Source organism: Jaculus jaculus, chromosome 1, assembly GCF_020740685.1.
Source record: "Jaculus jaculus isolate mJacJac1 chromosome 1, mJacJac1.mat.Y.cur, whole genome shotgun sequence".
Lineage (NCBI taxonomy): Eukaryota > Metazoa > Chordata > Mammalia > Rodentia > Dipodidae > Jaculus > Jaculus jaculus.
In genome coordinates, this window is record NC_059102.1 from 321237483 (window position 1) to 321249501 (window position 12019).

At 40.2% G+C, this 12019-nt stretch overlaps 1 long non-coding RNA gene across 1 annotated transcript in view; it reads right to left on the minus strand.

Moving 5' to 3' along the window:
• Positions 1-4078: 4078 nt before the first annotated feature.
• LOC123462749 overlaps positions 4079-12019 on the minus strand; it is a 107221-nt gene continuing 99280 nt past the window's right edge. Inside the window, exon 3 of the long non-coding RNA XR_006638501.1 lies at positions 4079-4686. This is a non-coding gene — a long non-coding RNA (uncharacterized LOC123462749). The remainder of the gene's footprint in view (positions 4687-12019) is intronic.

A 12019-nucleotide genomic window follows, 5' to 3' on the forward strand; every position in this document is an offset into this window, starting at 1 on the left:
CAGGCTTTGCAAGCAAGCTCCTTTAACCACTGAGCCATCTCTCCAGCCCAGTCTTCTTGTCTTGACATCTCAGGTCTTGGATTTCTAGACATTGACCACATTCTTCTTGATTTTAACATGTTACTAGGCCAAACGTCTAGACATCTGTGAGGTCTACTCAGGCTCCTGGCCTGTGCTACTCACTGTTCTGGAGCATTCCTCATGACATGGCATGTCAGAGATGGTAATATTTGTATCAGCAATGGGGTGAGGCTGCTCACGTCTGAATGTGATTAGCTCAGAAGTGCTAACTTCCTCAGAATGAAGGGGTCACCATCTTGTCACCCACCTCCCCCCCATGAGCTATCTAGGCCACACACGTGCCCACGGGTCAGACAATCTTCTCGGCACAGAAGTGCTATGTGTTAGTTTTGCTTGAGAAAAGCTATCTGCTGATGTCCAGTCCGCTGTGGGATTCATCCTCAGGATACGATGGTGAGGTTTAGGTATCACTGTGCGTTTGTGATCACACTGACTACCAGCACAGTGGCCCATGTCTTTGACACGTTTCTGTCTGTGTCATCACTCCTCCCAACACTTGTTAGGCTGAATCTTGAGTCGTAACAAGGTTAACAAGCATGGAAACTCCTACAGCAGCATATGGAGCAAACTCAGGAGCTACGTTCTATCTCTATCTCTGGCTTTTGTGATTCAGTCCAACGTGAATAGATAGATGAGGCAAGAAATGACTCTGGAAACAGAAGTGCAGACAGGAAAAGTTAACCCAGTTTCATCCAAACTTTTTTTTTTTTTTTTTTTAGCATGTAATGTTTTGTATTTCCTGTTAAAATCTCAAAATTCTCCATTAGAAGATGCTTAAATTTTTTTTTTCTTTTTGTACTGGGGGTGGAACCTAGGGCCTTGCACCTATTAAGCAAGTGCTGTACCACTGAGCTGCAGCCCTAGCCAGTAGGTTGCTATAGCAAAGAGGAAAGAATTGATGGGCTTCGAGACTGGGGACAGAGCTCAGCGATAGTGTGTGGGCACCTAGCACCTGTGAGGCCCTGTGTTTGAGTCTTAGTACCTTCCCCCTCACAGAACCACAAATACCTATCTTCAACCCCAAGACAGTCTCAATTAGTGTCATATTATATATTGGTTTGTTCTTTTGTTGAGGCAGGATCTAACACTAGCCCAGGCTGCCTTGTCTCATTTTCTGTTCTGAATTAATGATGCTATTGCTTCCCTTTCAGCAAATTGGACCCCTTGGAGTTAGCTCCCTGCATGGATTGAATGTGTACATCATGTGACAGAAAAAAAGAAAAGAATAGCCAGAAAATCTAACTGTTGGGTCACTGTTTAATTCCAGAATAATCCAACATTTTTCTCATACAAAATCTGATGGTCAAAATAAAAACATGGAAACAAAATTCAGGATAAAAATATAGTCACACTATGAACATAAATTGATGTTATAATATATGCAAGATTTAGTTAGTTATGACCTAGAGAAATTATAATCATATGATTCATTTAAATATTCTAATAAAGATAACTGTGATGACCAGTATGATGATAGCTAGCACATACTTAGATCCCATTTTAAGTGATTTATATTCATCAGGTCCTATTAACCCCATTATACAGATAAGGAAACTGAGGTATAGAGAAGTTAGTTCTCACTATAAAGCTGTCCTTGAATTTGTGACCCTCCTGCCCCAGCACCCTGAGTATTGGGATTACAGGTATGACCACCATACTTAGCTAAAAAGTTGGTTCAGTTCTTGGTTTGCTGTTGACTAGCTGGTGAGTATATTTACAACCCTTACTCCCCCAGGTTCATGGTTCTCTGGTTGAATTAGTGAAGATTTATGGCTCCCTTCTCATTGATGGTCCAGTAACTTTGTGAGTCATTAATTCCAAAAGTTCTCTGTTCTCCATATTTCACTTAACAAAAAAAATAAAATCCACTTAATTCCCATTTGTAGCATAGATTTGGTATGATGACTGTTCTTTTCCTATTTTTGCCCTACTTTGTTTTCTATTAACCTTTTCCCCGGTCCCTCAGACTTGTCTACGTTTTGGCAGACTTCTCCTGTAGCTACAGATAGATAGTCTACAGTCGACACTAGAATTGGGATTGCCATCTAGAAGCCAAGTACAAGCCCTGAAACGTTAGTGTGTTGACTCGTAACATCTCTCCTGATGTAGAAATGAGTGAGAAAGTGATGGAAATGACAATAGCAACAAAAGTACCAGCTGGGCCGTGACACCTCAGTATGAGATGATGCCTCCTCCAAGTTACCTCAAGGATCGTAAAACTGCTACCCTCTTGTGATGTAAAGAATGATGCTACAGGAAGACTGGAGTTCCCATTCTCCTCCCAACCTTGAAAGTGTGGACAGTGTAACTGAGGCAGGAGGAACGCAAAGGCTCAAGAAGCGTACGGAGGTCCTCTGTTGACTCCTGACAGCCGAGGAGCTCCGTCATGGTGACCTGCTCCAGAGAAGCAGCTACTAAAGGAGGGGCTAAATGTGTCAGGTCCTCAGGCGGGTCTCTCTGCTTGCCATTGGCAGCTTGAAATGTGTAGTTTTCTGTTCATCATCTGTAAATCTGAGGGTTCTTGTGGTCACTAAATTAAGAAAGTGCATCAGAAAGGTCAGATAGATGCTTAGAAGTGTTCTCTGCTATGGATGCTCACCTGGCAATTCCAACCCTCGTCTATTTCTCATGAAGGCATGAAGCGTGTGCACCCTTCCAAGTGTTCAAGTGACTCACATCAAAGAAGGCGGTAAATATGTTGAGCCAAAACACCATCGGAAACATCTTTGTCAGCAGGGAGCAGAAGCTGTATTAATTAAAATGTACTGAGAAGGTACAGGGTGCACTCCTGACGAGTCACTGAACTATTTTAATCCTAATTAAGGATGTTCCTTCTTGGCATCTTGAACATAGGGAATTAGAATTTTTCAAGTTGGTAGCATTTCTAGATGGGTCAACAGACTGGGATTGGATCCCTTTAGTTAGGGAACTGGGCACATTTTGATAGGAAGTGACTATTTTAATGAGTTGATATTTATTCACTCTCTGCCTGCACACAGAAAGCTTTGGAAAATGTTCAGGCTGGACACTTGGGTGGGAGAGTGGAGGACTTGAGGTATTGCAAAGTCATCACAGGCTCTATAAAGAAGACTATGTTGAGTAGAGAATGTCTCCTCTTTCAGGGAACCCTGGGGCCATTGCCCTGTGGATCTGACATCTGTTTACAGACTCTTGTCTGGGAAGATAGCATTGCCAGGAATCCACCCTCGGATCTGTGTGAGTTCAGCAGTTGTACAGAGAGTTGGTAATTTACTGTGGAGCTTAGTTTTCTGGCTAGATTTTGAAAACTGCAGAAAGTTATGGAGACAGGTCTTTAGTCAGTGTCTTCTACCATACATACAGACAGATCGCAGCCCTTGGGGCATGACCGTGTGCTGACATTTTGTCTGCTGTCAAGAATTTCATTATGAGCACTTTGAAGCATTAGCCGATGGGTGCAAGTTACATTATCAAATAATCCAGGACAAGCAAGTAAGAGGCAGCTTCATATACTCTGGACCTTGCATTCTTGGTGACCATCTGAAAATGACTGGAAAAGAACTGAGGCTAAAGCCCAGAGATTAAGTATTATAATGCCTTAATTTTTTTTTTCTGAATGAAAAAAAAAAAAGAGAGAAAAATACTAGGCTTTGGTTTGTGTTAATGTCAAATATTGAGGTTGTGAGTTTGAAAATACTTTTTTCCTTCCAACTTCAAAGCTGGAGGATCTGGAGGAATAAGAGTCAGTGGAAGTGCCATTCGGGAGAGGAGGGAAGCTAGATCCTAGCCAGAGGACCAGACTCTGAGCTCGCTTCATTCCACCAGGAAGTAGCAAGGACGGTAGATCTCACCCTACCACGCGAGTGCATCACTGGTTAACAGTCTCTAGAGCAGAACCCAGAAAAGTGGGAGGATATGACATAAACATTAATCCTCATGCATAACTCTGTCAATTAAAAGACCAATAAACAGGCAGCTTAACAGGACATTATGCAGCAGATTACTCTAATCGGCTCACCATATTGATTTCTGAGCATTCCCAATTTGTTTATCAGAACAAAGTTTATTCTTTTTTAATCACTTTGCCAATTTGTTGCTGTGTTTTGCAATCTACAGTTTTACATTGGAGGAAATTTTCTACCACAATTCATATCAAACTAGTTATTGTGAACTGTTTTAACATGATCAAAATAGCATTGACCAAGTTTGTGTGGTCAGATATCAAGTTGGGGGTGCGAAATGGTGGACAGACAGATGAACTGCCATTGTAAAGGGGATATTTGCCTGGATTCAATCTAAATACGTCTCAAAAAAATTGTAAAATAGAATTTACCAGCTAAAACTAATGAGCACAAAACTGCATTGATTTGGCCCAGGGTGGACAAATCGAACATCTGGCATATTTGGCACCAATGACACAGCTGGCATTGTTGGAAACGCTTCTGCAGAAGGTACAGATGCAGAAATGGGAGAATTGGTACAAACAGTGCAGATGGAACAGTTGGAACAGATGACAGTGGGCAGAGCTGGCGATGCTGGCACAGGTGTCATAACCTCAACAGCTGGCACAAGTTGTGACAATCCTGGGATTTCTTAGTGCAAGGCACATGTTCGTGTTGGCTTCAGCTGCAGAGAGATAAGAGCATTTTATAATTAGTAAATGTGCCATTTAAAAAAGAACTTTTCTCCCCTCCATCCTTAAGGACATCCACCTCCAACTGTTAAAGCTTGGAATGTAGAGCATTTCTGCAAATTAGAATTTCCCCGAGAAAGCCATAATTGATAAATACAGATTTCATAGAAGAGTCAATTAGATATTTTTGTTCTGGTACAGATAAAATTCATGAATGGAATTTCTTAGGAGTTTTGTGGGAAATAAAGGTCAGATTTTTGGAAGTGAAAGTATGCTTTGCATTTAAGTGAAATTTATTTGTTATCCAATCATAGGGTTATTTGTTTCTGAAGTAGATGAATGTTTCCCATTTGTATGAAATTTCCTGTAGAATCACACTTGAAGATATGATCAGAATTGGAAACCTGTCTACAGAACAGGTTGAGAAAAGAGAAAAAAAAAAAACACTGGAATACAAAATATGAAGAAATCATGATATTGTCACTTTCAAATACCAGTTGGACTTGGCTCCAGTTTTATCTAAAAATGCTATAATTTGGGACATGAATTAAGAATACAAAATAATATAATCTTTTGGGTGAGGACATTTACTATCACATGGCAAGTTGAAAGGACAAAGCAGCTTGCTTGCTAATCACTGGAAATCATCTTTTTCTTCTAATATTTTTATTGTAACCAAAATTTTCATGTCATAGGAAAAGCAAGAACTAGTAGATAACTGCAACATAATGAAAACCTAACAAGATATTATATAATAGGCTTAATTTTTAAGCACATTCCCCTAAATATAATAGATGCTCCTTAAATTGTGGATGAATAAATGAACCCATAGTAAAAAATAAATGTCCATATTCAGAGTTTTTTAAAAAAAATCAATAATCACTCAGTTTTTGATGGTTAATGTTCTGCTATGAGGAAACAAAAAATAAAATCATACCCGAGTTTAGCTTAAGGCCGCAAATTGTATAATTAAAAAAAAAAATCATACAAAGACAGCTTAGCTGTCTTCCTTCCTGAAGGGAGACCATAAGTGTGGGAGTTCTTCTTGGATGTCACCTGCTGTGTGTCTCCAAGTTTAACATTCTTTAGGTTTTCCAGTTGATCCTGAAGTATAATCGGCTTCCATTCATAATCAATACAGAACAGAATGTTTCATAAGGATTCTAAGACTTTTGGGCAACCATTACAATAAGAGATATTTCTCACTAGATGTCAAGTTTATGGCCATGAAAATAAATATGCTATCTCTCTTTCCAGATGGCCTTGCATATTGCTACCTATACTTAATTTAAAAAAGAAAGCTGTCCAAGGCCATTGAAACATATCTGATTTTGATTTTTCTATTGCTTCTACTTTGTTCTAACCCCATGTTGAACCCAGAAAGACTATCCTTGATATTCAGAACTTCTGTCACTTGAATTCATTTTTCTTTGATTGAGCTGACAAGAATGTTTCTGCTTAAAACCGGTAAAATACATTCATGTGTCATTTGTATTTTTGTGACAAAAGCAGCTAAGAGATGGAGGAGGAGGTAAGAGGGCTGACTGTTCCCTCTGGGCAAAAAGATGGTGACAGATGGGTCAGGTCACAGGAACAGGCTGGAAATGTCCATCTTCAGTTGATTGAAACACCACTTTGTGGCTGAGACTCCTATGAACATTGCTTCAAATCGATGAACCTCTTGAAAAATGATTGGTTCAGGTGTAACAAATAGGGGCGTCTCCAAGCTTTGGTATTTGAGGGGTGTTAGAAGTGTTTCTGATGGAAGAAGTGAGAGTGTATCATTCCCTGGAGCCTTTGCCTTCCTAAGGACTGAAATGAAAATGAAACATGAAACGGGCAATCTGCAGCTGTGATTTGGTTCCTCTGTCATTGTCCCCAACAATGTCTGTTTCTAAGCACCTTGAACTTTTCAATTCATCAGTGTCTCATTTTATGTAAATACAATTTTCTTTCTTTTGGCTCCAAGACATCAGGATGTGTGTTTGTTCCACTATTCAAACAGTTGCTCCATGGTAAATCTCTCTGTCCTCCCTGGGGGCCTTGGGGACCTATGTCTTGGGATTTGTGGGGTCAGATATGAGCAGGGGTCCTTTCATGTGGACCATCTTCTCTTCTGTGTACAGGGGAGCTTGAGATGTATGTTTTTCCTGAGCTTAAAAAATATCTGTTATGCCCGATGTGGTGGCGCACACCTTTAATCCCATCACTTAGGAGGCAGAAGGTAGGAAGATCGCTGTGAGTTCAAGGCCAGCCTGAGACTACATAGTGAATTCCAGGTCAGCCTGGGCTAGAGTGAGACCCTACCTCGAAATATAAATACATTACATACATAGTCTGTTACGTTGGAGAGCTGATGAAAAAAATGAATGCATAACCACCTAAAATAAAACCAACAACAAATGTAAAACAAAAATCCAAGGGAAGTCATACATTAATTTCAGCCTCAGCTCCTCTTTGGAATCATGGGCTCATGCACTGGGGAGAGCACTCTGTGGTGTGTTAGAACAAGATTTCTCATGTGAAGGTGATATTGTCTCTCCCTGGCCCCACCATGTAAGGCTGTGTGATGATGATAAGGGCTGAGGGTATAATTCAGTGGTAGAGATGTTGCCTAGCATGCCAGGGCCCAGGATTTGGTTCCCAGCATCTCTCTCTCTGTCTCTCTCTCTCTCTCAGACACACACACACACACACGCATGCATGTGAAGAGGCAATGACATTGCTTTGAAGTGACTCACTCTTGTTGGGAAGTAGAGAAGGAGGCAAGAAGACACAGGTACAAATTAGGAGGTATGTAAGAGCATGTGTATGCATGTTTTTTAATGTTTTATTTTTAGTTGAGAGAGAAGACGAGGCAGAGAGAGAGGAGGAGGAGAGAGAGAGTGTGTGGGTGTGCCAGAGCATCCAGTTACTGCAAACGAACTCCAGACACTTGCTCTACCTTGTGCAGCTGGCTTATGTGGGTCCTGGGGAATCAAACCTGGGTCCTTTGGCTTTGCAGGCAAACATCTTAACTACTAAGCTATCTCTCCAGCCCATGTTTTGTTTTATACAGATTCTCAGATAGCTCAAGCTGGCCTCAAACTCACCATGTAATCCAGCATGGTCTTGAACTCCCAATCTCCTGCCTCTATCAAGTTCTGGGATCCCAGCCACTGGCCACCACATCAGCTATAGGTAGGTAGGCTTTTTTTTTTTTTTTCAGCCACACACAGCTGATGCTTATTATGTTATTTACAATTCCATGGCTTGTTTTCAGAACTCTCTCAGAGCCTGGGCTATGGGCCGTGGTCATGACCATGTAGAAAGGAAGGATGAGGGCTTTCCCTGAGCGCTTTGGCTGATAGGGAAGGGGGAGGAGCTAATAGCATCCCCATTTCTGCAGCTGGTGCTTTCTCCTTTCTGCACATTCTCATTACCTCTCACTGGTTTGGCAAAACAGCGCCACTGAGGGTAATGACACCTAGTGGTACCAGGCTCTGACCTGAGCTGCCCTGCTTGGTGGAAACCACACCACCTACCCTTAAGCTCAGATTCCTAGAGGTAGGGTTGTTTGTTTGTTTAAATGAAAACCAGAATAATTCTGTGTGGAAGTTATTGGACTGTTTCATTGCAGCTTAGACTTGAGTTTATTTGTAGTGGTTTATGATTTTGGACCTGCAAGTAAATCAAGATTTTGGCAACCAGGGCTGGAGAGATGGCTCAGCAGTCAAAGGCACTTGCTTACAAAGCCTACCAGCCTGGGTTCAATGCCCGAAAACCCATGTAAAACCAAATGCAAAGTGATCTGTGCATCTGGAGTTTGCAGAGCCAAAAGACCTGGTAAGTACACACACACACACACACACACACACACACACACACACGTAATTTAAAGTTTTTAAAAAGATTTAAGCAGCCATCTATTCTCTAAAAATATTGTGCAGGTATCTGTGAGTGTGCTATGTGAATACACAGTTAAGTGGAGTGTACAAGTATTTACTCTTTTAAAAAATGGTTGTGTGATTTTACAACACACAAAAGAAGTAGATAGTGATTGCAGTAAGGTACCCATCACCTGGGGTCAACAATTACTAACATTTTGCTGATTTTGTTTCATCTTTCCACCTGCCACCTTCCCCCTCACACACATTTTACTCCCCCTCCCTTGAGTATTTTTAAACAAATTCCAAATGTTGTTTCAGTCTGAAAACTGCAATGCTCACACCTAACCAGGAAAGGCAAGTTTTAAAATCTACAATGAACAAAAACAACAACAGTGGTTTTCCAACAACATCTAATTCTTTTTTTTTTTTTTTTTTTTTTTTTTTTTTTGAGGTAGGGTCTCACTCTAGCCCAGGCTGACCTGGAATTCACTCTGTATTCTCAGGGTGGCCTCGAACTCGCGGTGATCCTCCTACCTCTGCCTCCCGAGTGCTGGGATTAAAGGCGTGCGCCACCACGCCCGGCTGATTCTTTTTTTTGTTGTTGTTGTTTTTTCTTTTTGGTCTTCTATTTCTTGGTTTTCTGAGGTAGGGTCTCGCTCCAGCCCAAGCTGGCCTGAAATTCACTATGTAGTCTCACAGCAATCTTCCTACCTCTGCCTCCCAAGTGCTGGGATTAAAGGCGTGCACCATCATACACAGTGGTTTTCCAACATCATCTAATTTGTAACCTACCTTTAGAGTCCCCCACTTATCTTAGGGGTATGGCTTATTCATAGCAGGACCCAAATAAGGTCTTGATTATGTTTCTTAGATTTATTTTCTCACCTCTTTTCATTCCATAGATTAGTCTAGTACATAAGATCACTTATCCCCAGACTGTCACTCCCTTAGTTATAAACAGATAATTCTTTGGTTTTCATTTTATTAGCAGACTGCCTCAGCTGGTTAGTTTTCATTGTCAACTTCACTAAATTTGAGGTCACCTAAGAGATATACCTGTGGGGATGTTTTTGAGGCAATTTCTGAGTGGTTTAACTGAGAGAAGATCCATTTGGAATGTGGGTGGCACCACCCCACAAACTGAGGTTCCTTGGCTAAAAACAAAGGGAACAAGGAGGAAGATAGCTAAGTACCAGCATTCATCTCTGCTTCCTGACGACAGACACCACGTGACTAGCCACTTTATGTTCCTTCCACCATGCCTTCCTGTCGTGATAGACTATTCCTTCTTAAACCTTGAGGCAAAATAAATCCTTCTTTGCTTATTTTGCTTTGGTCAGGCATTTTGTCACAGCAGAAAGAAAAGTAACTAATACACTGCCAACAGTAGTATCATACACATGTACATCTATGTCAATTTTTTCCATGGCATATTTCATATATGTTTCTCTTGCCTGTATATCACCGGTAAGTAAATATAAATCATAACATGTCATACACGTTAAATACTCAGGCCATTTGCAGGCTGGCCATTGAGTAATACATTAGATTACTAACTGATCAGTTAGCAATTGTATGGTTCAAAGTGAATCTTTGTATTCTGGTTAATTTCAGCTATATTTTCAAACAAACTAGGACAACTATTCATTTACATGTAACTTTCTCACAAGCAGTTGCTACTGTTGTGTCAGGAATCCTCATGGCTAAATAAATTTAACTAACCTGCCACTGTGTTATTTGTCACTAATTGACCCCTTGATTAGCAAATGTTTGATCATTTAAATGTGGTAGCTCTTAAAATATTTGCTACACTACTTACTCTTTACTTCAAATCATTGATAAACAAATATATCAAAACACTTAGAAGAAATGAAATAGCAAATTCCAAAATAGAAACACTTAAGATTGAAATCCTATGAGAAATAGATACTAGTTAGTTTGAAATAAATTATTGCTGAAAAAATAAAAATAAATATATGCAATTAAGCTTCTACTAGACACTTAAAAATTTAAATTTGTTGGCATTTTATTATTATGTTGGTGCTGAGGATTCAGACCCAGGACCTTATTATAAATGTTAAGCACACGCTCTACCACTGAGCTACATCCCCGAACAATCAAATATATTAATAGTTTAAGTTCTTATAGGTTTATTTGTTTGAAAATTGAAGTCTCCATATTATTAGACTAGGATTAATGAACACAAAATTGGGTGTTTTTCCATGGGTGATGAATAATAATAACTATAGATACTCTCGTGACAACAGAACATTATGACATCATGATTATGAAACACATCTACATGAGGCTTGGTGTTTTGCTCCCATCATTTCATTTGGTGATTGCTGTGGTCTGATGGGAGAGGATGTGAACAGATGAGAGAGCTGAGAGGGGAGATGTGGTCACACACTAACAGAAGACAAGGCTGCCTACCAGGCTTAGTACTATTATTACCATGTGGACTGATTTCATTCAGTTCCACCTTACTGTCATGTGAAGCAGGTCCTGTCCAAGGCACTGTGGAAGCTTCCAGCTTAAGCTCACTCCACCTGCGTCAGGTTTTCAGTAAGCTTGGGCATTAAAGGCATTCCACAATCTAGTTTTCAAGTTACTTGATGAAGGACACATTCACTTGACTTCATAATTCCTATCTCTCTTGAATATCTTTAGCCATGACTTTCCTACTGTATTTTTATTCCTCACAGGAAAGTCAGAGGCTTCCTTTCCACCTTCTTTTTGATGAGGACAGAAAAAGGTCAGAGAGACACAAAGTGTAAAACATTTGTAAGTTGTTATCAGATCCTCTGATGTGATTCTCTTCTCCAAAATATAAAAAGAGTTTTGCTGTCCACTATCTTTCTACTGTGTTTTGTTTCATTCTCTTTCCTGACACCCAGACAATCTGTGCTGGGAAAGATTTCTTTGTTAAACTCCACAAGTTTTCAACACACATTATTGCTTTTCTTGTTCTCCAGTTGCTAAAAAAAAAAAAAAAGTAAAAAAGTAAAAAAAAAGTACTTCTAAGCAGGCATGGTGGTACATGCCTTTAATCCCAGCTTTTGGGATGCAGAGACAGGAGGATCTCCAAGAGTTAGATGTCACCTTGAGACTACATAGTGAATTCCAGGGCAGCCTGAGCTAGAGTGAGACCCTACCTCACACACACAAAAAAATGTACTTCTAATTAGAAATAATTCTAATTGTATATATTTAAATAGAGGTGCATATTGGTTTCCTAGGATATCTTTTTAAAAATACCTTTAATTAAGCCAGGTGTGGTGGCGCACGCCTTTAATCCCAGCACTTGGGAGGCAGAGGTAGGAGGATCGCCATGAGTTCGAGGCCACCCTGAGACTACAAAGTGAATTCCAGGCCAGCCTGGGCTAGAGCAAGACCCTACCTCGAAAAACCATAATAATAATAATATAATAATAATAATACCTTTAATTATTTGAGA